This window comes from Canis lupus, chromosome 23, assembly GCF_003254725.2.
Source record: "Canis lupus dingo isolate Sandy chromosome 23, ASM325472v2, whole genome shotgun sequence".
NCBI lineage: Eukaryota > Metazoa > Chordata > Mammalia > Carnivora > Canidae > Canis > Canis lupus.
This window is the reverse complement of record NC_064265.1, coordinates 33508772-33535255: the sequence shown is the minus strand read 5'-3', so window position 1 is coordinate 33535255 and position 26484 is coordinate 33508772. Positions and strand designations below refer to the sequence as shown.

At 42.4% G+C, this 26484-nt stretch overlaps 1 long non-coding RNA gene across 1 annotated transcript in view; it reads right to left on the bottom strand.

The window, feature by feature from the left end:
* Nucleotides 1-6566: 6566 nt before the first annotated feature.
* The window catches only part of LOC125753394 (uncharacterized), a 54646-nt gene continuing 34728 nt past the window's right edge, over nt 6567-26484 (bottom strand). The window contains exons 2-3 of the long non-coding RNA XR_007405103.1: nt 9450-9515; nt 6567-6713 (exon numbers count right to left, since the gene is read on the bottom strand). This is a non-coding gene — a long non-coding RNA (uncharacterized LOC125753394). The remainder of the gene's footprint in view (nt 6714-9449; nt 9516-26484) is intronic.

Below are 26484 nucleotides of genomic sequence, written 5' to 3'. Positions count from 1 at the left end.
TACTAACATACAGAATAACCCCCAGTGCCCGTCACCCATTCACTCCCACCCCCCGCCCTCCTCCCCTTCTACCACCCCCAGTTCGTTTCCCAGAGTTAGCAGTCTTTACGTTCTGTCTCCCTTTCTGATATTTCCCACACATTTCTTCTCCCTTCCCTTATATTCCCTTTCACTATTATTTATATTCCCCAAATGAATGAGAACATATAATGTTTGTCCTTCTCCGACTGACTTACTTCACTCAGCATAATACCCTCCAGTTCCATCCACGTTGAAGCAAATGGTGGGTATTTGTCATTTCTAATAGCTGAGGAATATTCCATTGTATACATAAACCACATCTTCTTTATCCATTCATCTTTCGATGGACACCGAGGCTCCTTCCACAGTTTGGCTATCGTGGCCATTGCTGCTATAAACATTGGGGTGCAGGTGTCCCTGAGTTTCATTGCATCTGAATCATTGGGGTAAATCCCCAACAGTGCAATTGCTGGGTCGTAGGGCAGGTCTATTTTTAACTCTTTGAGGAACCTCCACACAGTTTTCCAGAGTGGCTGCCCCAGTTCACATTCCCACCAACAGTGTAAGAGGGTTCCCTTTTCTCCGCATCCTCTCCAACATTTGTTGTTTCCTGCCTTGTTAATTTGCCCCATTCTCACTGGTGTGAGGTGGTGTCTCATTGTGGTTTTGATTTGTATTTCCCTGATGGCAAGTGATGCGGAGCATTTTCTCATATGCATGTTGGCCATGTCTATGTCTTCCTCTGTGAGATTTCTCTTCATGTCTTTTGCCCATTTCATGATTGGATTGTTTGTTTCTTTGGTGTTGGGTTTAATAAGTTCTTTATAGATCTTGGAAACTAGCCCTTTATCTGATATGTCATTTGCAAATAGCTTCTCCCATTCTGTAGGTTGTCTTTTAGTTTTGTTGACGGTATTCTTTGCTGTGCAAAAGCTTCTTATCTTGATGAAGTCCCAATAGTTCATTTTTGCTTTTGTTTCTTTTGCCTTCGTGGATGTATCTTGCAAGAAGTTACTGTGGCCGAGTTCAAAAAGGGTGTTGCCTGTGTTCTTCTCTAGGATTTTGATGGAATCTTGTCTCACATTTAGATCTTTCATCCATTTTGAGTTTATCTTTGTGTATGGTGAAAGAGAGTGGTCTAGTTTCATTCTTCTGCATGTGGATGTCCAATTTCCCCAGCACCATTTATTGAAGAGACTGTCTTTCTTCCAATGGATAGTCTTTCCTCCTTTATCGAATATTAGTTGACCATAAAGTTCAGGGTCCACTTCTGGGTTCTCTATTCTGTTCCACTGATCTATGTGTCTGTTTTTGTGCCAGTACCAGACTGTCTTGATGACCACAGCTTTGTAGTACAACCTGAAATCTGGCATTGTGATGCCCCCAGATATGGTTTTCTTTTTTAAAATTCCCCTGGCTATTCGGGGTCTTTTCTGATTCCACACAAATCTTAAAATAATTTGTTCTAACTCTCTGAAGAAAGTCCATGATATTTTGATAGGGATTGCATTAAACGTGTAAATTGCCCTGGGTAACATTGACATTTTCACAATATTAATTCTGCCAATCCATGAGCATGGAATATTTTTCCATCTCTTTGTGTCTTCCTCAATTTCTTTCAGAAGTGTTCTATAGTTTTGAGGGTATAGATCCTTTACATCTTTGGTTAGGTTTATTCCTAGGTATCTTATGCTTTTGGGTGCAATTGTAAATGGGATTGACTCCTTAATTTCTCTTTCTTCAGTCTCATTGTTAGTGTATAGAAATGCCACTGACTTCTGGGCATTGATTTTGTATCCTGCCACGCTACCGAATTGCTGTATGAGTTCTAGCAATCTTGGGGTGGAGACTTTTGGGTTTTCTATGTAGAGTATCATGTCATCGGCGAAGAGGGAGAGTTTGACTTCTTCTTTGCCAATTTGAATGCCTTTAATGTCTTTTTGTTGTCTGATTGCTGAGGCTAGGACTTCCAGTACTATGTTGAATAGCAGTGGTGAGAGTGGACATCCCTGTCTTGTTCCTGATCTTAGGGGAAAGGCTCCCAGTGCTTCCCCATTGAGAATGATATTTGCTGTGGGCTTTTCGTAGATGGCTTTTAAGATGTTGAGGAATGTTCCCTCTATCCCTACACTCTGAAGAGTTTTGATCAGAAATGGATGCTGTACTTTGTCAAATGCTTTCTCTGCATCTAATGAGAGGATCATATGATTCTTGGTTTTTCTCTTGCTGATATGATGAATCACATTGATTGTTTTACGGGTGTTGAACCAGCCTTGTGTCCCGGGGATAAATCCTACTTGGTCATGGTGAATAATTTTCTTAATGTACTGTTGGATCCTATTGGCCAGTATCTTGTTGAGAATTTTTGCATCCATGTTCATCAGGGATATTGGTCTGTAATTCTCCTTTTTGGTGGGGTCTTTGTCTGGTTTTGGAATTAGGTGATGCTGGCCTCATAGAATGAATTTGGAAGTACTCCATCTCTTTCTATCTTTCCAAACAGCTTTAGGAGAATAGGTATGGTTTCTTCTTTAAACGTTTGATAAAATTCCCCCTGGGAAGCCATCTGGCCCTGGACTCTTGTGTCCTGGGAGGTTTTTGATGACTGCTTCAATTTCCTCCCTGGTTATTGGCCTGTTAAGGTTTTCTATTTCTTCCTGTTCCAGTTTTGGTAGTTTGTGGCTTTCCAGGAATGCGTCCATTTCTTCTAGATTGCCTAATTTATTGGCGTATAGCTGTTCATAATATGTTTTTAAAAACTTTTGTATTTCCTTGGTGTTGGTAGTGATCTCTCCTTTCTCATTCATGATTTTATTAATTTGAGTCTTCTATCTGTTCTTTTTAATAAGGTTGGCTAATGGTTTATCTATCTTATTAATTCTTTCAAAGAACGAACTCCTGGTTCTGTTGATCTGTTCCACAGTTCTTCTGGTCTCGATTTCGTTAAGTTCTGCTCGAATCTTTATTAACTCCCTTCTTCTCCTGGGTGTAGGATCTATTTGCTGTTTTTTCTCTAGCTCCTTTATGTATAAGGTTAGCTTTTGTATTTGAGTTCTTTCCAGTTTTTGAATGGATGCTTGTATTGCGATGTATTTCCCCCTTAGGACTGCTTTTGCTGCGTCCCAAAGATCTTGAATGGTTGTATCTTCATTCTCATTAGTTTCCATGAATCTTTTTAATTCTTCCTTAATTTCCTGGTTGACCCTTTCATCTTTTAGCAGGATGGTCCTTAACCTCCACGTGTTTGAGGTCCTTCCAAACTTCTTGTGATTTAGTTCTAATTTCAAGGCATTATGGTCTGAGAATACGCAGGGTAAGATCCCAATCTTTTGGTATCGGTTCAGACCCGATTTGTGACCCAATATGTGGTCTATTCTGGAGAAAGTTCCATGTGCACTTGAGAAGAATGTGTATTCAGTTGAGTTTGGATGTAAAGTTCTGTAGATATCTGTGAAATCCATCTGGTCCAGTGTATCATTTAAAGCTCTCGTTTCTTTGGAGATGTTGTGCTTAGAAGACCTATCGAGTATAGAAAGAGCTAGATTGAAGTCACCAAGTATAAGTGTATTATTATCTAAGTATTTCTTCACTTTGGTTAATAATTGATAGATATATTTGGCAGCTCCCACATTCGGGGCATATATATTGAGGATTGTTAAGTCCTCTTTTTTAATAAATCCTTTAAGTATGATATAGTGTCCCTCTTCATCTCTCACTACAGTCTTCGGGGTAAATTTTAGTTTATCTGATATAAGGATGGCTACCCCTGCTTTCTTTTGAGGACCATTTGAATGGTAACTGGTTCTGCAACCTTTTATTTTCAGGCTGTAGGTGTCCTTCTGTCTAAAATGAGTCTCTTGTAGACAGAAAATAGATGGGTCCTGCTTTTTTATCCAGTCTGAGACCCTGCGCCTTTTGATGGGGTCATTAAGCCCGTTCACATTCAGAGTTACTATTGAGAGACATGAGTTTAGTGTCATCATGATGTCTATTCAGTCCTTGTTTTTGTGGAATGTTCCACTGAACTTCTTCTTAAAGGGGAATTTTAAGAGTCCCCCTTAAAATTTCTTGCAGAGCTGGTTTGGAGGTCACATATTCTTTTAGTTGCTGCCTGTCTTGGAAGCTCTTTATCTCTCCTTCCATTTTGAATGAGAGCCTTGCTGGATAAAGGATTCTTGGTTGCATGTTCTTCTCATTTAGGACCCTGAATATATCCTGCCAGCCCTTTCTGGCCTGCCAGGTCTCTGTGGAGAGGTCTGCTGTTACCCTAATACTCCTCCCCATAAAAGTCAGGGATTTCTTGTCTCTTGCTGCTTTAAGGATCTTCTCTTTATCTTTGGAATTTGCAAGCTTCACTATTAAATGTCGAGGTGTTGTACGGTTTTTATTGATTTTAGGGGGGAATCTCTCTATTTCCTGGATCTGAATGCCTGTTTCCCTTCCCAGATTAGGACAGTTTTCAGCTAGAATTTGTTCAAATACATATTCTGGCCCTCTGGCCCTTTCAGCGCCCTCGGGAACACCAATTAAACGTAAGTTTTTCTTCCTCAGGCTGTCATTTATTTCCCTTAATCTATCTTCATGGTCTTTTAATTGTTTGTCTCTTTTTTCCTCAGTTTCCCTCTTTGCTATCAACTTGTCTTCTATGTCACTCACTCGTTCTTCCACCTCGTTAACCCTCATCGTTAGGACTTCTAGTTTGGATTGCATCTCATTCAATTGATTTTTAATTTCTGTCTGATTAGCTCTAAATTCTGCAGTCATGAAGTCTCTTGAGTCCTTTATGCTTTTTTCTAGAGCCACCAGTAGCTGTATAATAGTGCTTCTGAACTGGCTTTCTGACATTGAATTGTAATCCAGATTTTGTAACTCTGTGGGAGAGAGGACTGTTTCTGATTCTTTCTTTTGAGGTGAGGTTTTCCTTCTAGTCATTTTGCTCAGTGCAGAGTGGCCAAAAGCAAGTTGTATTGGGAAAAGGAGAAAAAGAGAGGAGAGAAAGAAGGAAAGAAAAGAGAAAGAGAAAAAAAAAGGAAGAAAAAAACGAAAAAAAAAGAAGAAAAAGAGAAAGAAAAAGAAAGAAAGGAGAAAAAAGGGGGGTGGGGGCCTTCCCAAATCAACAAATCAAAAAGCAAAACAAAACAAAACAAAACAAAAAACAAAACAAAACAAAAAACAAAAAAAAAGAACCACGGGGGAGTATCTTCTGATTCTGTGTACTTTAAGTCCCTTGGTTCCCCCTGGAACTTGTCCGTCTAGCTGGTCTTCTGGGGGAGGGGCCTGTTGTGCTGATTTTCAGGTGTTAGCAGTTGGGGGAGCTGCTGTGCCCCTGCCTGGTGCAGGGCTCAGTGGGGGTTGTTTACCCGGTGAGGCCCCAGGAGCAACAGCCCTAGTGGCGGGGCCAGCTCTGCAGCCCTGGATTCAGCTCCGGCAGGAACTACTCGGTCTGCAGGGCCTGGAGGCTCCGGGGCGGGGCCGCTGATCTGCTCAGGTGGGGCAGGAGCGTCCTTGCGGTCCTGGGCCCTCCCGGCCTCTGCCTGTCCCGGGGGAGGCCGGATCCTGGGCTGTGTCCCGGCGCCCTGTGCTCCGGAGCCTGCGCTGTTGGATTCACGCTCCCGGGCCGCGCAACCCCCTCCGCGGAGCTGCCGCCCGAGCCCCTCCGAGCTGCTCCTGGAACCGCGCAGCCCCCTCTGCACGGAGCCTCTTCCTCTGCCCGAGCCCGTCCGAGCTCCTCCCGGGGCCGCGCAGCCCCCTCCGCGGAGCCACCGCCCGAGCCCCTCCGAGCTGCTCCGGGTCCCGCCGTGCGCGCTGCAGCCCTTAGGGAGCTCGGCGCACTCTCCCGGGGCGCAGGTGTCTGTTACTGTCCCGGGGAGCCCGAGGGCATCCCCTCCCTTCTGGGTCCTGCTCCAACTCCCTGCGAGCCCCTTTCCCCCGGGAAGGTCGGTGCAGCTCCTGCTCCTCCGGGACGGGGCTCTCCTGTCCTGGGGACACTCGCCCCGGCCTCAGCCCGGCTCCTCGCGGGGCCCCTCCCCCTTGGAGGCCTTCTGTTTCTTTATTTCTTTTTCCCCGTCTTCCTACCTTGATAGAAGCGCGAACTCTTCTCACTGTAGCATTCCAGGTGTTCTCTCTTTAATTCTCAGGCCGTAAAAAAAAAAAAAAAAAAAAAAAAAAAAAAAAAAATTCTCAGGCCGAATTCATAGATTTTCAGGATAATTTGAAGGTTTTCTAGGTAATTTGGTGGAGACAGGTGATTTGGAGACCCTACTCTTCCACCATCTTGCCCCTCCTCCAATCTAAAATATTTTATTTACAGAGAGACAGCACCCAGATGTCCATCAACAGATGAATGGATAAAGAAGATGTGATATGCAATGGAATATTACTCGCCATCAAAAAGAATGAAATCTTCCCATTTGCAATGATGTGGATGGATCTAGAGGGTATTATGCTAAGCAAAATAAGTCAGAGAAAGACAAATATCATATGATTTTACTCATGTAGAATTTATTTTTTTAAGATTTTATTCATTTATTCATGAGAGACACAGAGAGAGAGAGAGAGGCAGAGACACAGGCAGAGGGAGAAGCAGGCTCCATGCAGGGAGCCCGACATGGTACTCCATCCCAGATCTCCAGGATCATGCCCTGAGCTGAAGGCGGCGCTAAACCGCTGAGCCACCCAGGCTGCCCTCACTCCTGTAGGATTTAAGAAACAAAACAGATGAACATAAGGGAAGGGAGAGAAAAATAAAATAAGATGAAATCAGAGAGGGAGACAAACTATAAGAGACTATAGGAAACAAACTGAGGGTTGCTAGAGGGGAGAGGGTGGGGATGGGGTAACTGGGTGATGGGCATTAAGGAGGGCACATGAAGAAATGAGCACTGGGTATTATATGCAACTGATGAATCATTAAGCTCTACCTCTAAAACTAGAAATATACTATATGTTAATTAACTGATTTTAAAGAAAAAAATGTTTTTATTTATTTAGAGATAGTGTGCATGAGCAGGGGGAAGGGCAGAGGGAGTAGGAGAGAGAAATTCGAGCAGATTCCCCACTGAGCAAGGAGCCTGACACAGGGCTGGATCTCACCAACTGAGATCATGACCTGAGCCGAAATCAAGAGTCAGACACTTAACCAATTGAGCCACATGGGCCCCAGGAAGAATATTTTTAATATCAGTGAAAAATGAGCTCAGTTTACTGTGAAGTTGATACCAGCAGCCATGGCCAATACTTCTCATGAGTTCATATATATTTATGGCTGAACCTTTGTGACTGACAGACATCAGTCACAGCAAAGTCAAGAATGATAAGATGATTTGGAGCAATGGAAGACTGAGCTTTGACTTGATGCTGACTTGTAGGAAAACAAAAATACTGCTAATTTTCAGGGTACTGCCTCTAAACTCAGGGCTTCCAGAGTTCATGTCTCTAGAAAATGTAGCCATGCCTCCTTAAGAATACTAACGTTCAAGCCTGGAGAAGGAAGTAGGAAGACAACTCACACATTAGGTGATAGGCATTTGCCCCATCGCTTTGCCACAGGCCATGCCATGAAGGTAAAAGCCAGCTCTGGAGAGCCACTTCTCTGCCGAGTATTCACTCACGACCCTCTTCACATTTATTCTCTTGCTCTATCTCCCACTCTCATCTACCAGCAATCTTTCTCCCTGGCTCCAGTAAGTGTCTCTCACCCTCCTTATTTTTGTGGACCCATTCAGACCCCATTTTTCACCTCCTCACTCCTACCTTTACTGTACCTCCAGTTTTTAAAACATTCTTAAGTTCAACAACCAAATCAACTCCAGGTAAAGGACAAACTCCCTGGCCCATTACCTCCACACAACCAGAGCACACCCCTAGCCAGACCAGGCACAGCCCCCATCAGGAAAGGGGGTGAGAGAGCTTAAGGGTATATATTATCCTAACTATACCTGTACCCCTATGTGCCCTAAAGTTCAGCACAATGTCTTATACCAATGGGTCCTTGATAATTGTTTATTAAATTGAAATTACGGGCAGCCCCGGTGGTGCAGCGGTTGAGCGCCGCCTGTAGCCTGGGGCGTGATCCTGGAGACCTGGAATCAAGTCCCACGACAGGCTCTCTGCATGGAGCCTGCTTCTCCCTCTGCCTGTGTCTCTGCTACTCTCTCTCTCTCTCTGCATCTCTATGAAGAAATAAATAAAATCTTAAAAAAAACAAAAGAAATTACTGGGGCACTTGAGTGGCTCAGTGGTTGAACATCTGCCTTTGGCTCAGGTCATGTTCCTGGGGTCCTGAGATTGAGTCCTGCATCAGGCTCCCTGCAGGGAGCCTGCTTCTCCCTCTGCCTATGTCTCTGCCTCTCTCTGTGTGTCTCTTGTGAATAAATAAATAAAATCTTAAAATAAATAAATAAGTAAATTGAAATTACTTGGTGGTCCTCTCCTTTACTGAATTTTCTTCCAACTCACCAGACAGAAGTGATTCACATTGTCCTAGGATGCTCAGGGCACCCATTTCCTATAACTAGACCTCTGCTGGATCAGACTTCCCTCCCAACAAGGTGGCATGCATAGCTCACCACTCTCCAACAGATGAATTTTCATGTAGGTACCCACAGCCACTCAACTAGTATATGACAGAGCCAGGATTTGGTCCTAGCTCATCTGGCCCCAAAGCCTGTTCTCTTCAATTCTTACAGATTGTGCTGCCTTCGTTCATCTACGTGATATAGTACACAGAGGAGAATGTTCTGCCCCCAAAGACCTCCCATACTCAGCAGGCATTATGCCCTGTCCCTAAAGAAGCTCTCAGGACTACAGTCATCAAAAGACTCCACTGATCTGCCTAGGCCTGGGACTAAGGTAAGATGAGTCTGACCTGGCATGTGCATGACCCTGTAAATAAGTGCTTCCTTAAATTTTGCACCATAGAAGGTTCAGCCACTCTAGCCATTCTAGAACCCTAGATTCTCTTAAGGATCTCCTTTGTATATCTTTTTAAAATATTATTTGAAGATATATAAAATTATCTCATTTCTGGAGTGACATCACCCACATGACTAAGACACTCCTCATTTTTGTCCTCTCTACCTCAACAACAATAATTTGGCACTCATCCACAAACAAAAGTGTCCTTGTGGGAGCTGTCCGATCTAGCATCCATTTGCCAAGGAACCTGAGAGGGGCACATCCATGCATCATATAATAGGCATAGAGACCTCTTTCTTAACTGTGTACCCTACAGTGACCCATAACCAGCTCCAGTCCCTCTCAGCTGTGGTCTGAGAGGAAAACAGTCATAGACAATTATCCAGGGATCAAAGAGCCTTTATGGAAGTCCAGGTTTCCAATTAAGATGTTCCAACATACCATTGGAGGAAAAAAAAAAAAAATACTAGTTTAAATGCATTAGAAAGAGTAAGAGGAACAGTTTGCTTTACCTATATCATCCTTTCCCCAAGACAGCACAGTTCAGGGCCAACAGCCATCTCAGTCTATGATTTCTCCTGTGGGAAGAAATGAGAGCGTGGGAATAAACACCTGGCTTCACTAGCTGTGCAGGATGCTGCCAAGTAGGCCCATTCCTCTCTCACTTCATCCAGAACCTTGAGTCATGAGCTTCATGAGTAAGGGGCACAAAGACAAGAGGTAAGCAGCAGATAGGAATCCTGGAGAGCTCTAAAAGGATGTGATCCTATTAACAATGTCAAAGACTCCATCAAACCCACCCTCAACACCTGGCCCACACATCCCCACAACTGGCACCTGGGCATCCTCAGTGTTTTGTGTGCCTCACCCACACATAATCCTACCCAGTGGCCAGTTCTCAGGGCATGCTACCAATGGCAGTGAGAACAAGCTTCGGCAGAAGCCTAGTGAGTAGGCACAGAAAGTCATTCCAACCTACAGGCCAGGGAGAGTCCATAAACTTTTTTTTTTAATTTTTTTTTATTTTTATTTATTTATGATAGTCACAGAGAGAGAGAGAGAGAGGCAGAGACATAGGCAGAGGGAGAAGCAGGCTCCATGCACCGGGAGCCTGATATGGGATTCGATCCCGGGTCTCCAGGATCGCGCCCTGGGCCAAAGGCAGGCGCCAAACTGCTGCGCCACCCAGGGATCCCGAGAGTCCATAAACTTAACATTTCATGCCACCTTCAGGAAAACAAAAGGGAAGCTGTTAGCACTTAATCTTATCTGTTGCAGAGGGAAGGCATACAAGGTTTAGAATTCTGCCACAAGAGGGAGCAAGAAGTGTGGAATAGGTGTATCCATAGAAGGTCTAAGAAAGCCTCAGAATCCCTAGCAGGACTAATGAAATGTATTCCTCTCCTGAAGTCAGTAAAGACAGGAGGAAGTGACGGCTACCTCAATGCAAAGACAGCAACTCAAGAATTCAAGGAACACAAAAATCAGTTAAACATGACACCACCAAAGAGTCACAATAATCTTCTGGTAATCAACCCCAAAGACATGGACATCTGCAATTTGTTCAATAAAGAATTCAAAACAGCTGTTTTAAGGAAGCTCAATAAGCTACTAGAAAACACAGGAAGACAATTCAATGAAACCAGGAAAAAAATTCTCAATGAGGAAAAAATAGTCCCTTAAATGGAGTTGGAGAAACTGGATAATTATATGCAAAAGAATAAAACTAAACCCCAATCTTATGCCTCTCACAAAAAATAACTCAAGATGGATTTAAAATCTGAAACCACAAAACTCCTAGAAGAAAACATAAGGGAAAATCTTCTTCATATTGGTCTTGACAACAATTTTTTTTGATATGACACAAAAAGCACAAGCAACAAAAGCAAAAATAAATAAGTGGGACTATATCAAACTGAAAACTTCTGCACAGAAAAAAACAACAACCAACAAAATGAAAAGGCAACCTAAAGTATATCTGCAAATCATGTATCTGATAAGGAGTTAATATCAAAAATATATAAGGACTAATATAACTCAATAGCAATAATAATAATCCAATTTAAAAATGAGCAGAGCATCTGAAGAGACATTTTCCCAAGAAGACATACAAATGGCCATCAGGTACTTAAAAAGATGCTCAACATCATTAATCATCAGTTAATAGAAACCAAAACCATAATGAAATATCAACTCACATCTGCTACAATGGCTGTCATCAAAAAGACAAGAGATACACAGTAGATAAGAGTTAGCAAAGATGTGGAGAAAAAGGGAGTTTTTGTGCAGTGGTAGTGGGAATGTAAATTGGTATAGCCACTATAGAAATAGTGGGATATGATCCAGAAATATCACTTCTGGATATATATTCAAAGGAAATGAAATCAATATCACAAAGAGATACCTGCACCCCTGTGTTCATTACATTACCACAATAGCCAAGATATGGAAACAACCTAAGTTGTTTCATGTACATTCATGTACAGATGACTGGATCTTGAAAGAGAGAAAGAGAAAGAGGAAGAGAAGGAGGAAGAGGAAGAGGAAGAGACAAAGAGACAGAGACAGAGATAGAGATAGAGATAGAGATAGAGATAGAGATAGAGATAGAGATAGTTCTAGATAACTAGATTTAGATAGAGAAAGACAGACAGACAGAAATAGTAGAGATATAAAATTCAGCCATGAAGGAAGGAAGGAAATCCTGCCATTTGCTACAACATGGATGGACCTTGACAGCATTACGCTAAGTGAAATAAATCAGAGACAGAATGACAAATACTATATGTTCTCACTTATATGTGGAATCCAAAAAAGCCAAACCCATAGAAACAGAGATTAGAATGATGGTTGCCAGGGGCTAGGGAGTGGGGAAAATGAAGAGATGGTGATCAAAGGGTATAAACTTCCAGTTATAAGACGAGTAAGTTGGTGGCTATAGTTAACAATACTGTATTATACACTGAAAGTTGCTATAAGAATAATCTTAAATATTCTCACCACAAAAAGAAATGGTTAATCACGTAAGGTAATGGAGGTGTTAACTAATCCTAATTTGGTAATCATTTCACAATATAGAAGTTGATCAAATCACCATGTTGTATACCTTAAACTTACACAATGTTGTGTATCAAATATACCTCAATAAAAAGAGAAAAAATTATCTCATTCCTATAAATTTATTTCTACTTTTCATCAGTCTTGTGTATGTACATAGAAACCCCAAGGTAAAAGTAGCAAAAATACTCAGCATGTTGCTTGAGCCAAGGTACTATCAAAGGAAGGAAGTCAAACCTGTACAAAGCCATTTGCTGTGGTTGATCCTATAATAAGAAATTAAAGTAAGAGAATATGAAGTGTCCAAAATGGGATAGCTTTTTTTCACTTTCCTTTATCATACCATTTAATTTGCCAGGATTTTTTTTTTAATAATAAGCATGAGTTGGGGAAGCTGGGTGGCTCAGTGGTTGAACCTGCTTTTGGTTCAGGTTGTGAACCTGGGTGGCTGTGGTTGAACCTGTCTTTGGCTCAGGTTGTGATCCCAGGGTTCTGGGATCGAGTTCTGCGTCAGGCTCCCCACTGGGAGCCTGCTTCTCCCTCTGCCTATGTCTCTGCCTCTCACTCTGTGTCTCTCATGAGTAAATTTTTAAAAAAACAACTCTATAGATGTCTTAATATATGCATTCCTAATTTCTTCACAAAATTGATCCTTTCTTGATCATCTTCATTGTTATGGGCTGAACTGTACCCACCCCCCATCAGGTTCTTAATGTTGAAGTCCTTAACACACAGTATCTTCATATGGGACCATATTTGGAGATAGGATTTTTAAAGAGATAATTAAGTTAAGGTAACATTATTAGGGTGGGCCCTAATCCAATATGACTGGTATCTTCATAAGAAAAGGAAATGTGAACACCAACACTTACAAAGGAAAGACGATGTAAAGACCTGGGAGTATATGGCCATCCACAAAGCAAGGAGAGACCTGGAACAGATTCTTCCCTCAGAAAGAACCAACCCTGCCAATACCTTTATCTTGGATATCCAGCCTCTAAAACTATAAGAAAATAAATTTCTGTTGTTTAAACCATCCAGTCTTTGGAACTTTGTTATAGCAGCCCTAGCAAACTAATATACCATATATGCAGTTGGTACCACCAACCTCTAGTAGCTAAAAGCCAGGAATCTGACAGTCCTGAAATGCCTCTTGCTCACCCTCAGATCAAATCTATAACCAAGTCCTGTGTGTCAACCTACAAAATATACTTCAATCTGTCTACTGCTCTCCATTGCCACCACCTGGCCCAAGCAACCTGATGACTAAGCATGATTCTTGTCCGTCACCTCTAGCATAGTAGGAATGGATTTTTGAATGAAAACTTAAAATTGCCTAATGCTAGCTAAACAGGATTGGGGTGGTTAGGGAACAGAAGGTAAAGAGGCAGGGGCCACAACTTTTGACAGGTCCTGTGCCAATAGCTGAGTGGACCTCTGGCTTTTGACAATTCTGACCTTTTTAGATTTACTCTGACCCTCATCACCTGCCTCATTATTTGGGCTTGACCTCACAGGGCAGACTTCAGATCCAGGGCCCTCAAGTCCCGTGTACCCGTTGGTTCTTCCTTGCCCATCTGCCTATCTGTCTGCCCGCTACTGTCCTGGTTCGCTCAGACCTTCAGCACTTGAAGGTGTCCAGCAGCCCTGCTACCAGCCCTTCAGTTCTGCCCCTACCACCAGCTCTTTCCAAGAGCTTCTGGGCCTGAGCCTTAACCCTCAGGATGCTCCTCAGGCTCAGCCCTTCCATCTATGCAGGGAATGCCCCTAAGCTGATGGTTCTCCAACCCCTATAAAAGAAAGACCAATGCGCTCCCCTGCAACCCAGTACACAACCACCTGGACCCTGTTTACCTCACCAGCCCTGTCTTCTATACTCCCCCTCCTCTCTTCAATACTCTAGCAATCTACTTGTCTCCCAAATAGGCAACTCAGTTTCATACTTCCATGTTTCATTCATGCTGTCCCCTCCCCTCTGCCTCCAATGCTTTCCCTCCACTTTTACTCCTGGCTTCTTCCAATTTGTTCCTTGAGCTTCAGATCAGATGACTACCTTCCTCCATATTGCATCCCTCACAGCAGCTCTAGCTACCTCCCCCTCCTGCTCCTGTATGTCCTTCTCTGACTTTACCCATTATATATTAAGTATTTGTTTATTTTTTTCATCTTCGTCACTAAACTATGAGCTCTTTGAGGGCACAGACCACCTCTTACTGACCGCTGTACCCACCCACCCCCCCGCCTAACATAATTAATTGCTCACATAGAGTAGGTGTCAAATAAGTGTTGGTTGAGCCAAACTGGACTGATTCGCAGGCCCACTGTACTCTGTATCCCAGGCACCAGCCTCCAGCAGGGTGACAAGTTTCACCCTCTCCACAGCAGGGTGTCTGGCTGCTGCCTTTCCTGAACTGAATCACATGATAGCTGCTTTAAATGAAGTACACAGGTAGTGTAGCCTAGATGGCTTTTTAAAGTTTCTCAAGGAAAAGAAAATTGTGAAATGCCCCACTGGGGCCAGGAAGCAATCTCTCCTAGTCCAGACTTGTGCCCAAAGCCAGCTGCTTGGGCGGGGAGATAACGGGGCCCCATGCTGAGCTGCCACCAGCTGACTCAGAAAAGTAACAAATTGACAACATTCAGGAAGAAGATTCCTCATTTCCAATAGTATCATCTATACCCTGTGGCATAAAGCACCTCCTGCCTTATTAACGTCTTTTACATTTTTTAGCGCTGAATCCAAGGTGAAAGGGAGGAGGGGGAGAAGGTACGTCTGTACCAGAGTCCTTTAGGAACCAGGAAAATGCCGTGGCAGAGATGAATTGTAGACCCAGAAATAGCATTTTTTGGATGAAATGTATAATGTTCACTCTTTTTCAAAAAAAATGTTTAATACAGCCCAAATGACATCATATCAGGTCAGACAGAGCAGAAGGAAGGAAAAAAAATACTGAGCATGAGAAGGATTTAATACAGACAGGAGCTTTCTAGAATGGATTCCACACCACACACACTAAAGACCAGAAAGAAAAATCTTCATCAAAAAAGGTGTCTCCCCTTACCACAGTTAAATACTAGCTGGATTTACTTAGGGTTTTTAGCTATCTGCTATACTTCAAATACTAACATCAAAACTTGAAGGAAAAGAATATTTAGCGAGTCTAGTCAAGCTTCCCCGCCCCCTCACAGCTATGCTTGTGAAGTAGGGGGGTTCCTTATCATATTCACTAAACCCAGTAAAATTCATTCACCCAGGACCCCTCTGAGTCCCTACTTTAGCTTCCCCATTGCCTAAGACTCCGGTTCCCACGCCTCCCCCTCCCCGAAATCATAAGCAGTCCTATGTGTCACTGAATTATAGAATTCTAGTGGTTGACATGTCCCCATTAGTATTCTCTTGATTGCAAGTAACTGTAGCCTACTCAAACTCATTTAAGCAAAGAAAAACAAGGGGGAGAATTTCTTTATTATAAGGTCACTAAGCTGTCTAAGAGAACCCAAGAGGGAAAATGTAGCCTTTCTCAGGAAACAACTGGAAGGTGAAACTGGAAGTCATCATGATTTCTTTTCCATCTCTCATCCCTGATTCTCTCTGCAAATCTGCTTCACTGTCCTGCTTCTGCAGACTACCATTTCCTGATCCTTAGCCCACAGGGCAGATTTTGTAACCCACAGCACATAAGGCACCATGTTATAGCTCCACAAGGAAACTAAATAACTGGCTGTCTGTACCTCCCCCGCTCAGGTTCAATTCCGAATTCCTGGAGAAGGGAATCTGATTGGCCTACCTTGAGTTAGGTGCCATCTCTGTCCCAGTCAACTGTGGCTAAGGGGATACATCCTGCAGTGCATACAGTTGCCTTGGGCTCACCCAGAGCATCTGGAAGCAGTTCCCAGGGTAGAGGAGTTTGTGCACTAAGGTACAGAAGCAGCACTGTTAGGGTTAAGTGGACCACTGTGTCTCACTTAACCCTAACACAGTGTGAATCCTGTCCAATCTGCCCAGAAATCTGAACCAAGTGAGCAAAGAGAAGGTGTTTGGAGTAGGGATTCAAGAGATAGATAGAAATAGATAAATAAAGTATAGGCATCAAAAGATGTCAAGGAATGAAAAAGCAAGACAAGTATTTTGGCATGGTTTTAAAATAATCATTTATCAAGAAAGAAACCACAACCATGGCTGAAATTTTAGACAGCTAACAAAGAAGGGAGATGCAGTACTCTGGTGAAGAAACAATTCACACACAGACATGCAAAACACTAGAAGGGCAGAGATGATATGACTGAAGTTTTCATCCACTGAGTTATACAAAAGTGCTTATAATTTTGTTTTCTTTTTTCTACCTTGGTGAAAAATTCTTAATTTTCATAATACTATAGAACCAATAAACTCTGATATATATAGAACTACTGTTAAGATTGTTTCATATTTCTATTTTAATTAAGCTGAACCATGTATAATTGCCATTTTCATAAGCCAAAGCTGACAAATATCAGCAATTTCAAAGTAACATTTTTCAAAATATCATATACGTCCTTTTAAACAGAACTATAGACTTATCAGTCCTTGGGACTACTCGCTGCACCCCTGATTCTGGCTTCTGGGAGACAACCATTTTCAGCTCTTACGACCATTTCTTCTGATTGCTTTTTTTTAAAAAGATTTTATTTATTTATTCATGAGAAACACACAGAGAGAGGCAGAGACATAGGCAGAGGGAGAAGCAGGCTCTCTGTGGACTCGATTCCAGGACTCCAGAATCACACCCTGAGCCAAACGCAGATGCTCAACCGCTGAACCACCCATGTGCCCCTGATTGCTTATTTCTAAATAATATTAACAGGTTCTGATTTCTTGATATTTCTATTTTATACTTTATATGTCAACTTCCTCCTATGGATGATATGAACCATCTCAATGCCATCGAACATATCAGATAATATACCAGTTCCAGTAGTTTTCTTAGAAACATTCCTACCAGAGACTTCCAACCTCCTGCTCAAATTTCACCTGGTGCTCTCTAGACCTACAAACCAGCTGATTGCAGGAACTTCTCTTCTTCATCATCTTGGGAACTCCTTTTGCCTCTCTCCTGTGTTGCCTCTCCCTGCATTGACCTGATATTCTCTTCTTTCTTGGTTTGCAATCTCACTCTGTGGAACACACACCCAATAATACTTTGAACATCATGCAAAGGAATTCATTCATAAGAACTTGTATGTCTGCAAATGTCCTTCTACCTTCAATCTTGATTGATGGTTTGGCAGAAAATGGAATTCTAGATTGAAATGTATCTGTCCTAGAATTCTAAAAGCACTATCTTCCTTTTTCCACAGTTTGTATTGATAAGTTCCATGCCACTCTGATTCCTGATATGTTATATAAACCTGCTTATTCTCCTAAGATGACTTTTTTAAGATTTTATTTATTTATTCATGAGAGACACACACACACAGAGAGGCAGAGACACAGGCAGAGGGAGAAGGAGGCTCCATGCAGGAGCCCGATGTGGGACTCGATCCAGGGACCGTGGGATCACGCCCTAAGCAAAAGGCAGATGCTCAACCACTGAGCCACTCAGACGTCCCTCCTAAGATGATTTGAAATCTTTCTCTGTACCCCTGGTGCTCTGAAATTACTTGAGGTTGTAGTTTATAGTCAAATTCTGTTCCTTCATTTTGCTGGGCCTTTAAATCCAGAAGTCCCTGTCCTGAAAACTATCTTGTATTATTTTGGTAAGTTTCTCTTATATTATTTCTTTCATAGTTTCCTTTCCTCCAGTTTCTCTCTTCCCTCTTTGGGGCTCGATTTAATCAAATATTGACATCTTGAACTGGTTCTCCAGTTTCACTTTCTTTCCTATTTTCTCTTTTATTTTTTTCTTCTATTCCTGAGAGACTATCTTCCACATTATCTTCCGCAGTGTTGTCTTCAAACTCACTTATTGAATATATCATTTTATCATATTTTTTTCTTTTTAAAGATTTTATTTATTTATTTGAGAGACAGAGAGAGCGAGAGAGAACACGAGCAGGGAAGAGAGGGAGAAGCAGGCCCCTCACAGAGCAAGGAGCCCTACACAAGGCTCAATTCCAGGACCCCGGGATCATGACCCAAGCCAAAGGCAGATGCTTACCTGACTGAGCCACCCAGGTATCTCCATTTTTATCATATTTTAAATCACAGGGGCACATCCATGTCATATCCCCTCTTCTCTCTCTAAGGATACCTCACATAACATTACCTCTTATCTCTCTAAGGATGTTTAATTACAGGGAATGTTTGAAGTTTTTTTTTTAAGCTTTCTTCTTTCTCATTTGTGTTTCTTCAGAGTTACTTTTTCCTCATGTGGGTCACTATCTTGACTATGAGAGATTTTTTTACAAATATCTGATGACCTCCGGTTGTCCGTCTAAAAGTGAAGTCCTTAAAAAGCTGACTGGAAGGTTTAGGTGCATCTTGTTGGCTTCTGGGCTTTACCGCAGGGGATCAGGTGGTTACCCAGGCACTTTGTGTGTGGGATTCCAAATACCAATGTCTGGAGATCTGTTCTCTCTTGTATTCTTTGTCCTTGGGGGTTTGTACTTTTTTCATTCCTTCTGGCATTTCAGTGAGATTTGAGAAAGGAAAAGAAATAAGCATACAGACCCACTACCTTGAGTTGAAAGTGCTCTATTAGATTTCCAACCATTAATGTCTCTTTCGAGGAAATAGGAGTTCACATGTCTCCTGTGTGTCTCTAATACCATCTTTCTGCCTGCTGGTGAATCAGTCCTCAGAAGTTGAGGATGTCCCCTTTATCTTTTCCTCCTGTGTCACTGCACCCATCTCACTGGGTTCACAACCCATTTGTGGGTTCTCACTGGTTTCTCTAATTTCTTGAATGCAGAAAACAGTCAGCATTTTAGGGAAGTAACTCACCATCTCTTCCTGCTTCCTGCTTTAGCGGAAGCAGCAGGGATCTGCTTGCCAGAACACACCTATTTATTGCCTATATAATTAACATGGTTCTCACAGCCCCATCTAGCTACCAATCCAGAGTGACTCTAGGCCTGTCACACCCTGTGGGGCCCTTCTTTGCTGCCACCCAGAATCTGGCATGGAGCATGGGCTTCCTGTGGGCAGTAGTGTGATTTGGGAGTGGGGGATGAGAAGCATCTGCTTTAAGACAACTCTGGGTTTTGCCCCAGCTTGATCAAATATTCAACCTCTCTGAAACTTAATTTTTTCATGTGTGAAATGGAGACAATATAAATATAGTGAAATAATATTTCAAAGCCTTAGTTGATATGTGGCTATATAGTATACAGGGACTACTCTCCTACCCATGTTCTGCAACTAAAGAGAAGGACATCCACTGACACAGCAACCTTTGGGAACAAATGTGCTCCATTCTTTATCTTTTAAGGTCAGTGGACACTTCCTGGGTTTAAGACAAGAGCACATGCAAACAGAGATGCAATAGATAGAAGAAGCAGAGATTTGGCCTTGGACTTCATAGCAAATGAAAGCACTCCAAGATGTAGGAGAAGGAAAAGAGTTTGGAAAGAAAGAAGACACTCTTTAGGAACCTAACTCCCTGCCTCTCATTCCCTGGGACAGGCCCAGGCTGGGTGGAGAGGCTCTGAGAGTGGAGAGGGCTGTACCCTGCTCATCCTAGAGCTCTGAAAGTTGGCCAGCAGCCTTACAGAGGTGACAGTGACAAGTTGTGGTTGTGGCTGTAGAAGTCTCAAGAGTTTCCATGGGCATGAAGGGAAAGCAGAAGCTTGTTGAGAATGAGCGCCTGTGAGCCAGCCTGGAAATAACCATAGTACAGGCAAGGGGGCCCCATAGCTGAGGCTGGGGAGGGCAGATCAGAGGTGACAAGACCAGGAGTAGGGCCAAATCAACAAAAGAAGTTATCCCTACTCCCAGACGAAGCACAAACCAAGATGGGAAGAAATATAAAGAGAAGCAACTGCAAGAGATATCTCATCAGTGAGGCAACCACAGGCCAATGCCCACCAGTGCAATGCCACCAGGTCCTAAAGGCTCCTTTGAACAAAACACAGGAGTAATGGGGGCAGGGAGAACTATAGACCTTGAAATGTTTACATTTTAAACCAGAAGTGACAAGAAAAATGAATATATTGGGTTGAAAAGACTTAAAACTATGCTAGATTACTTTTTTTTTTTCTTTTTTTTTTTTTTAGCAGCCGGAATAGGGATTTGGAAACTGAGTTCAATGTTAGAGAAATGTTTAAAGTGTCATTTCTGGGATCCCTGGGTGGTGCAGCGGTTTGGCGCCTGCCTTTGGTCCAGGGCGTGATCCTGGAGACCTGGGATCGAATCCCACGTCGGGCTCCCGGTGCATGGAGCCTGCTTCTCCCTCTGCCTGTGTCTCTGCCTCTCTCTCTCTCTGTGACTATCATAAATAAATAAAAATTTAAAAAAATAAAAAAAATAAAGTGTCATTTCTTCTCATCTGAGAAGCTATTATGACTATAAGAGTCATCATGGTTGTATTTGCTTTATGTAGTTCGAATTGTGATTAAGCGCGTTCTGCCCATGAAGTCCCTAACACCAGGCTTGGCACATAAAAAGAAACCAAAACTGTTAGTAACATTCATTAGCCTTTGCCTACCCCTTCCAGGGTTAAGACTAGAGCACCTAGAAAAATAATGCAGGGAGCAAACACTCTGAGCCTGGGAGCAATACTTAACCCTGCTTACGTGGGTCCCCCAGGCCAGAGAAGCTTCCTAGATACTGATTCCCCTGTCCCTATATTTCTTTTCTGCAGTGCAGACCAAGCTGGGCTTGTGGCTCTGACCCCTATAAACTACTGCTTTCCCTCTGCCAACCACACTCTGAATTCTCAATCTGCCCAGAAGACCACCATTTAGGATCACTGAACCTCCCCTCTTTTTTCCCATTTCAATATGAAGCCTATGGTACACCCACAGTCACTCTAAGAATGTTAGATAAATAATGCAGTTTACTCAGATGCTGTATGTTCAATTCAGCTTTCTTTAAAGAGAGATGATATGGAAAGACCCTAACTGCAGAATGACAAATTTTTCAAAACATCTGTGGCCCGAATGAACCAGTCTTGTTGAGAAGTTCCTTCTACCATCGGGAGGGCCCTAATTTCATACCCACGTAACAGGTTGCTTCCCTCATTTTACAGGTCTTCGGCTGGGTCTGCAATCTGACGTATCAATTTCTTTCTTCTAGGAAAAGATGAGCTACTAGGCAGCAGAAGATGAGATTTTCAGGAAAAATTTAAAGGAATTTTATAGCATGCTTTTGTCATCCATACCACCCGATGACAGCTGGCCTCCATAAATACTTATTAAAATTAATATTGTTTGAGCAAGTCAAAAGAGAAGAAAACACTTCTGCAAGTCTATGCATAACATAACTCTCCCCTGCACAGAGCCTGGTACCATACACGATAGAATCACACGATGGGTTATAATGCTGTTGTGATGGAAAGAACATTGTGCCAAGCATGAATAAACTCTGTCCAAATAGCCTTTTGGAATAAACACTCCCAGTTTTAGAATCATTCCACCTCTGTGATTTACCAGAAGCATCCACACACATAATATTACCATCTGGTTATTATGACAATGATTTGGTAAAATCTCACGTCAAACCAGCCCTTGCCCGAGACACAATACAAGCCTGTGGTCAGCACCTACTATTACAGATATAATACATCAAAGGCTTTGGTCCCAGATCCAGAACTACAAAGAAGCCAGGTCTACACGGACTGCTATCTTCAATATGTTAAAGGGCTTTCTGGTGCACTTGTGCAACTATAATGGTGATGCTCTCATATACAGTACATTATAATTCACAAAGGTGCTTTTCCCAATTTTATTCCAATTAATCCTCACAATATTATAAAAATAGACATCATTATCCCTGTTTTATAGGCGAGGAAACCAGGGCTCATTGAAAATAAGTTAGGTTACAGAGTTAGTAAGTGGTAGAACCAGAATTTGCACCCAGGTCTCTGATGCTGTATCTGCATTTGTTCTAGCAGAGCCCTGTGGATTGTTCCAGGGCATCGTGATACTATTCCCAGTAATTTTCTTTTGCCCGTGACCTTCCCCAAATTTCAGGCAGCAGTTAGGGCAGTCTGGGCTTACTGCATTGGAAAGAAAGGGCATAAAAAGCAAAGAACAAAAAAGTGAGTTTCCAGCTTTTCAGTTGAAAATAGAATTTTGGAACTTCTGGCAGAAAAAAATAGCTTACGATCTCAAAATCTTGGCTTCTGAGTACAAAAAGGCAGTGTTCTGTAAACAGTAGAATTAAGAAGACATGCCTGAGGAAGAGTAATTCAGTTCCCTACCCAAAACCCCGCCGGCCAAAAGGAGGTAGAGACAGAGGGAGAGTCCCAGATTAATGCAGAAGCGTGGGCCCAGCCCCCCAGGTGGGTGTTCTGGACGCTAGGCCTTGCAGTGGATAGACTCTGAGGTGCACCCCCACTCCCCGCCCCCCCCCCCCCCCCCCCGTAATCTCTACCTCCTGGCACTCATGCCTTTGCAGAATCCCCTCCCCTTGAGTGTGGGCAGGACCTGTGACTTGCTTCCAACTAACAGAACATGGCAAAGGTGACAGAATGAATGTGATTATGCGTATGTGACTGCACAGCATACAATTTTAGTGCCGATCTTATAAGGAGACTCTCCCTTACTAACGGAAAAGCCAACTGCCACGCTGTGAGCTTCCCTATGCAGAGGACCATATGACAAGGAACTGAGTGCTGCCAACAACGCTGAGAGCTTGGAACAGATGTTCCCCCCGACTGAGCCTCAGGTGAGTGAAAACCCAGCCCTGGCAGTGCCTCAAACTGCAGCTTTTGTAAGGACTCAGCTAAGCCTTAGCCAGACTCCTGACCCGCAGAAATCAGGGGATAATGCCTGTGTCTTGTTTTAAGCCTCTAGGTTTGTGGTAATATTTGTTGTGCAGCAACAGAAAACTAACACAGATTAGTTCAGGGATCTGTGGGAGGGGAAAGGATGCATGTCACTCTCAGCTAAGGCCCAACAGGGTAAGTGAGGTCCTTGAGAGTTTCACAGTCCCAGTGTGGGCCAGACCCAGCGGAATGAAATGGTGGAGGGCATGTCTGAGCAAAGGGCCTGGCAGGGATGCCCCTGAGTCTTCCTCAGCCCCACATGAGCTCCAGAGTTCATCTAAGAAGCTCCAGGAGGAAGAGCAGACAAGGAGGAGCTTTGTGATCAGAACAAAGAAGGCATAGGCCAATGACAGAGAGATCTCTGCAAGTGCCAGTAGTTCAGGATGCCAAAAACCACACCAGAGGGGTAGAGTTACATACCCCAGCCACCAGCATGAACTCCTGCTGTGACCAGAGACCAGGTGCTCTCCATCAAGCTGAGACATCTCAACAGCCTGGACTTGATAGGACAGGGTAGGAGTTGGGGCAAGAATGCTGAATGAACAACTTTGTTCAAACTGGAAATGGCTGCATTTACCTGGAAATGACTAGGAATGCATGTTCTACCAACAGTGGAGGAGGAGGACAGGTAAGCAACCTGACACTGCAGCCTGAGGAGTGCTGGGATAGCAGAAAAGCCTACCAGGGGATGTATGGGAAAGGTCAGTAAAGGCTTCCTGGAGGAAGTGACACCTGAGTTGAGATTTAAAGGATAAATTAAAGTGAGATTCTAAGAATATAGGATTCCAAACGTTGATGGTTCTATGAATTTAAGTCTTTAAAGTTCTAAGATTCTTTTTTGCTAAAGTCTGAAGATCAAAGGCTCCCTGCTGGCACTGTTATCTCCTGGGCCCTGCTTGGGATTGGGGGAAACACAAACTAATATATCTGAAATGTATCTGAATCAGACGACTTCCATTCCTCCTAATTTCCCACATCTCCGTCATCTCTGCCTGTAGGGCTTTCCTCCTTTTTTAATTTACTCTTTTTATTTTAATAAAAGTTTCACATGCACACAATTTCAAGAGTCAAATCATTTTTGTAAGACTTGTATGAGAATAACAGTTGCACACACTGCCCCACCCCATCCCCTTTCCCACCACCCAGGGGAACTCACTTTCTTTTTTTTTTTAATAATAAATTTTTTATTGGTGTTCAATATGCCAACATACAGAATAACACCCAGTGCTCATCCCGTCAAGTGCCCCCCTCAGGGAACTCACTTTCAACTTTTAGAAGACTGTTTTAGAATTTTTTTCCTCTCCATCTATAAGTAATATACTGATGTTGCTACTTCTTGATTTTTTAGAGGCTCTATCCACTACTTCCAAATATGGAAACTGAGATTTTTCTGCCACTCTCTTCCATCTCACCACACACACCTACTTCCTATCCCCATTTACCCAATAGTGTTAATATTATTTTTTTATATATATAGTTTTAAATTCAATACATTCAGCGTTTACTTTATTATGATCATGTAACACCAATCACAACTGAGTCATCAGGCTTATAAAATGTGGTTACTTTACTTTCTAATATATTTTGTCTTTCCTGGAGTTTATGATTGTCTTGGTCTTTCATTTGTAAGTTTTCTATACCCTTATCGTTAACTTCACTGTGAACTCTTCTTCATATATGTAAATATCTTCTCAATATGTTCAAGTTCATTAGGCATTTTATCATTTTTATCTTCTTAAATAATTCTCTCCCAGTCTCCTGACCCACTCCAGCAATCTGAACTGTTGGCATGACTTGTTTAGGGATTTTCCTTCACCATCAACCTGGGGATTCCTTTATTTCTCTCCTGTATTGGATTCTGTTTCCTATATCCCAGTTTGTAATGCCATATACCATTTCACTATCTTTTGTATACACACACACACACACACACACACACTTCTCGGCTTCGGGGTGCTTTTGCTTCTAACAACCAACACCTGTATCTTTTCGAAAGAGGACTACACTTGGGCTACTGGAGGTGCTTTGCCTAAAGCCAAAGAACCAAGTGCCTTGGAATTTTCATCCCTCACCCAACATCCCCCAAAGCAGCTCTTATCTATTGGTGGGCATGTACAGGAACAAGCAAGCCCCCTCTTTTGTTCAGGTTGGGACAACTCTAAAGTAATTTATACTCCAGCATTCCCCAGCAGGGTCAGACTGAATTCTGCCTGGAATCATACCTTGCTTGACTTCCTCTATTTCCTTGTCCTGTTTCTTCCATTCCCTTCTAAATCTCCTTAATAAATCATTTGCACAAGAATCCACACCTCTGAGCCTTGAAGGCAGGCCAACCTGAAAGGCATGTCCTCCTTTTGCTTGGTTTAATCCCTTAGTTTGTTGAAGCACACCATCCAGTAGCTTCCTGAGGAAGAACATATGGTGAATAAACATTTTTTGATCTTCTCTGTTTGAAAATGTCTTCTTCTACTGGCACACTTAACTGATGGTTTGACTGCTGTGTTAGTTTTATGTGTCAACAAGGCTACACTGTGGTACTCAGTTACTTAATCAAATGTTAATCTAGATGTTGCTGTGAAAATATTTTCTAGATGTGGTTAACATCTACAATCCTTTGACTTTAGATTAAAGAGATTGCCCTCAATAATGTGGGTGAGCCCCATTCAATCACCAGAAAGGCCTTAAGAGTAAAAACAGGTTTCCCGAGGAAGAAATTCTGCCACAAGAATGCAACATTAATTACTGCCTGCATCTCCAGCCTGCCCTACAGATTTCAGACTTACCAGCTCCCCCACAGTCACCTGAGCCAATTCCTTGGAAAAAAATCCATTTTTATATTTTCACAAATATGTGCAACTATACACTTCTATACCTAATAGGGCCCATTGAGTCTATTGCTCTAGAGAACTCTGATACCATTGGGCAGCAGAGTCATCTCATTCTAATTTTGATGGTGTTACTTTAGCATCCTATGCTACCTCCAAGGGCCGATGTTGAGAAGTCCAATATTTTCAGTTCCTAATTCTCACTATAGAACCTGATTCTTCTCTCTGAATCTTTCTTCATCCTTACTGTTCTGAAATGTCACGATCTGTCTTAGAGTCCACTGATTTTCTCTCATTGTGTTCAACACTCAGCAGGGCTTCTCAATTTGGATACTTAAATTTTTAATTCTTCAAAATTCTCTTGAGTTGTTTCTTTAATGATGCATTCTTCTTTGTTGTCTCTGTTTTCTTTTTCAGGAACTTTTAGCATTTGGATGTTGGACCTCCTCTACTGGTCCTCTTTCTCCAATCATCCCTCCTGTTTTCTATCACCAGCCTTTCTCTTCTACTTTTGAGAGATTTCACCATATTTTTCTTCTAACTCTTCTATTGAGTTTATAATTTCATCTCTCCTATTTTAAATTTCTAATAGTTGTTTAATAGTAATTTTTAATTTCATGAATGAAATAAGCTTTTAGCTCTCTGAAGATATGAGAGGTACTTGTTTTTCATAATATTTGTTTTAGTCTCTCTCACATGTAAGATTTCTTTATAGTACGCATATCCTAGACTATATGCTTAAGAGTGCGACTCTAAAA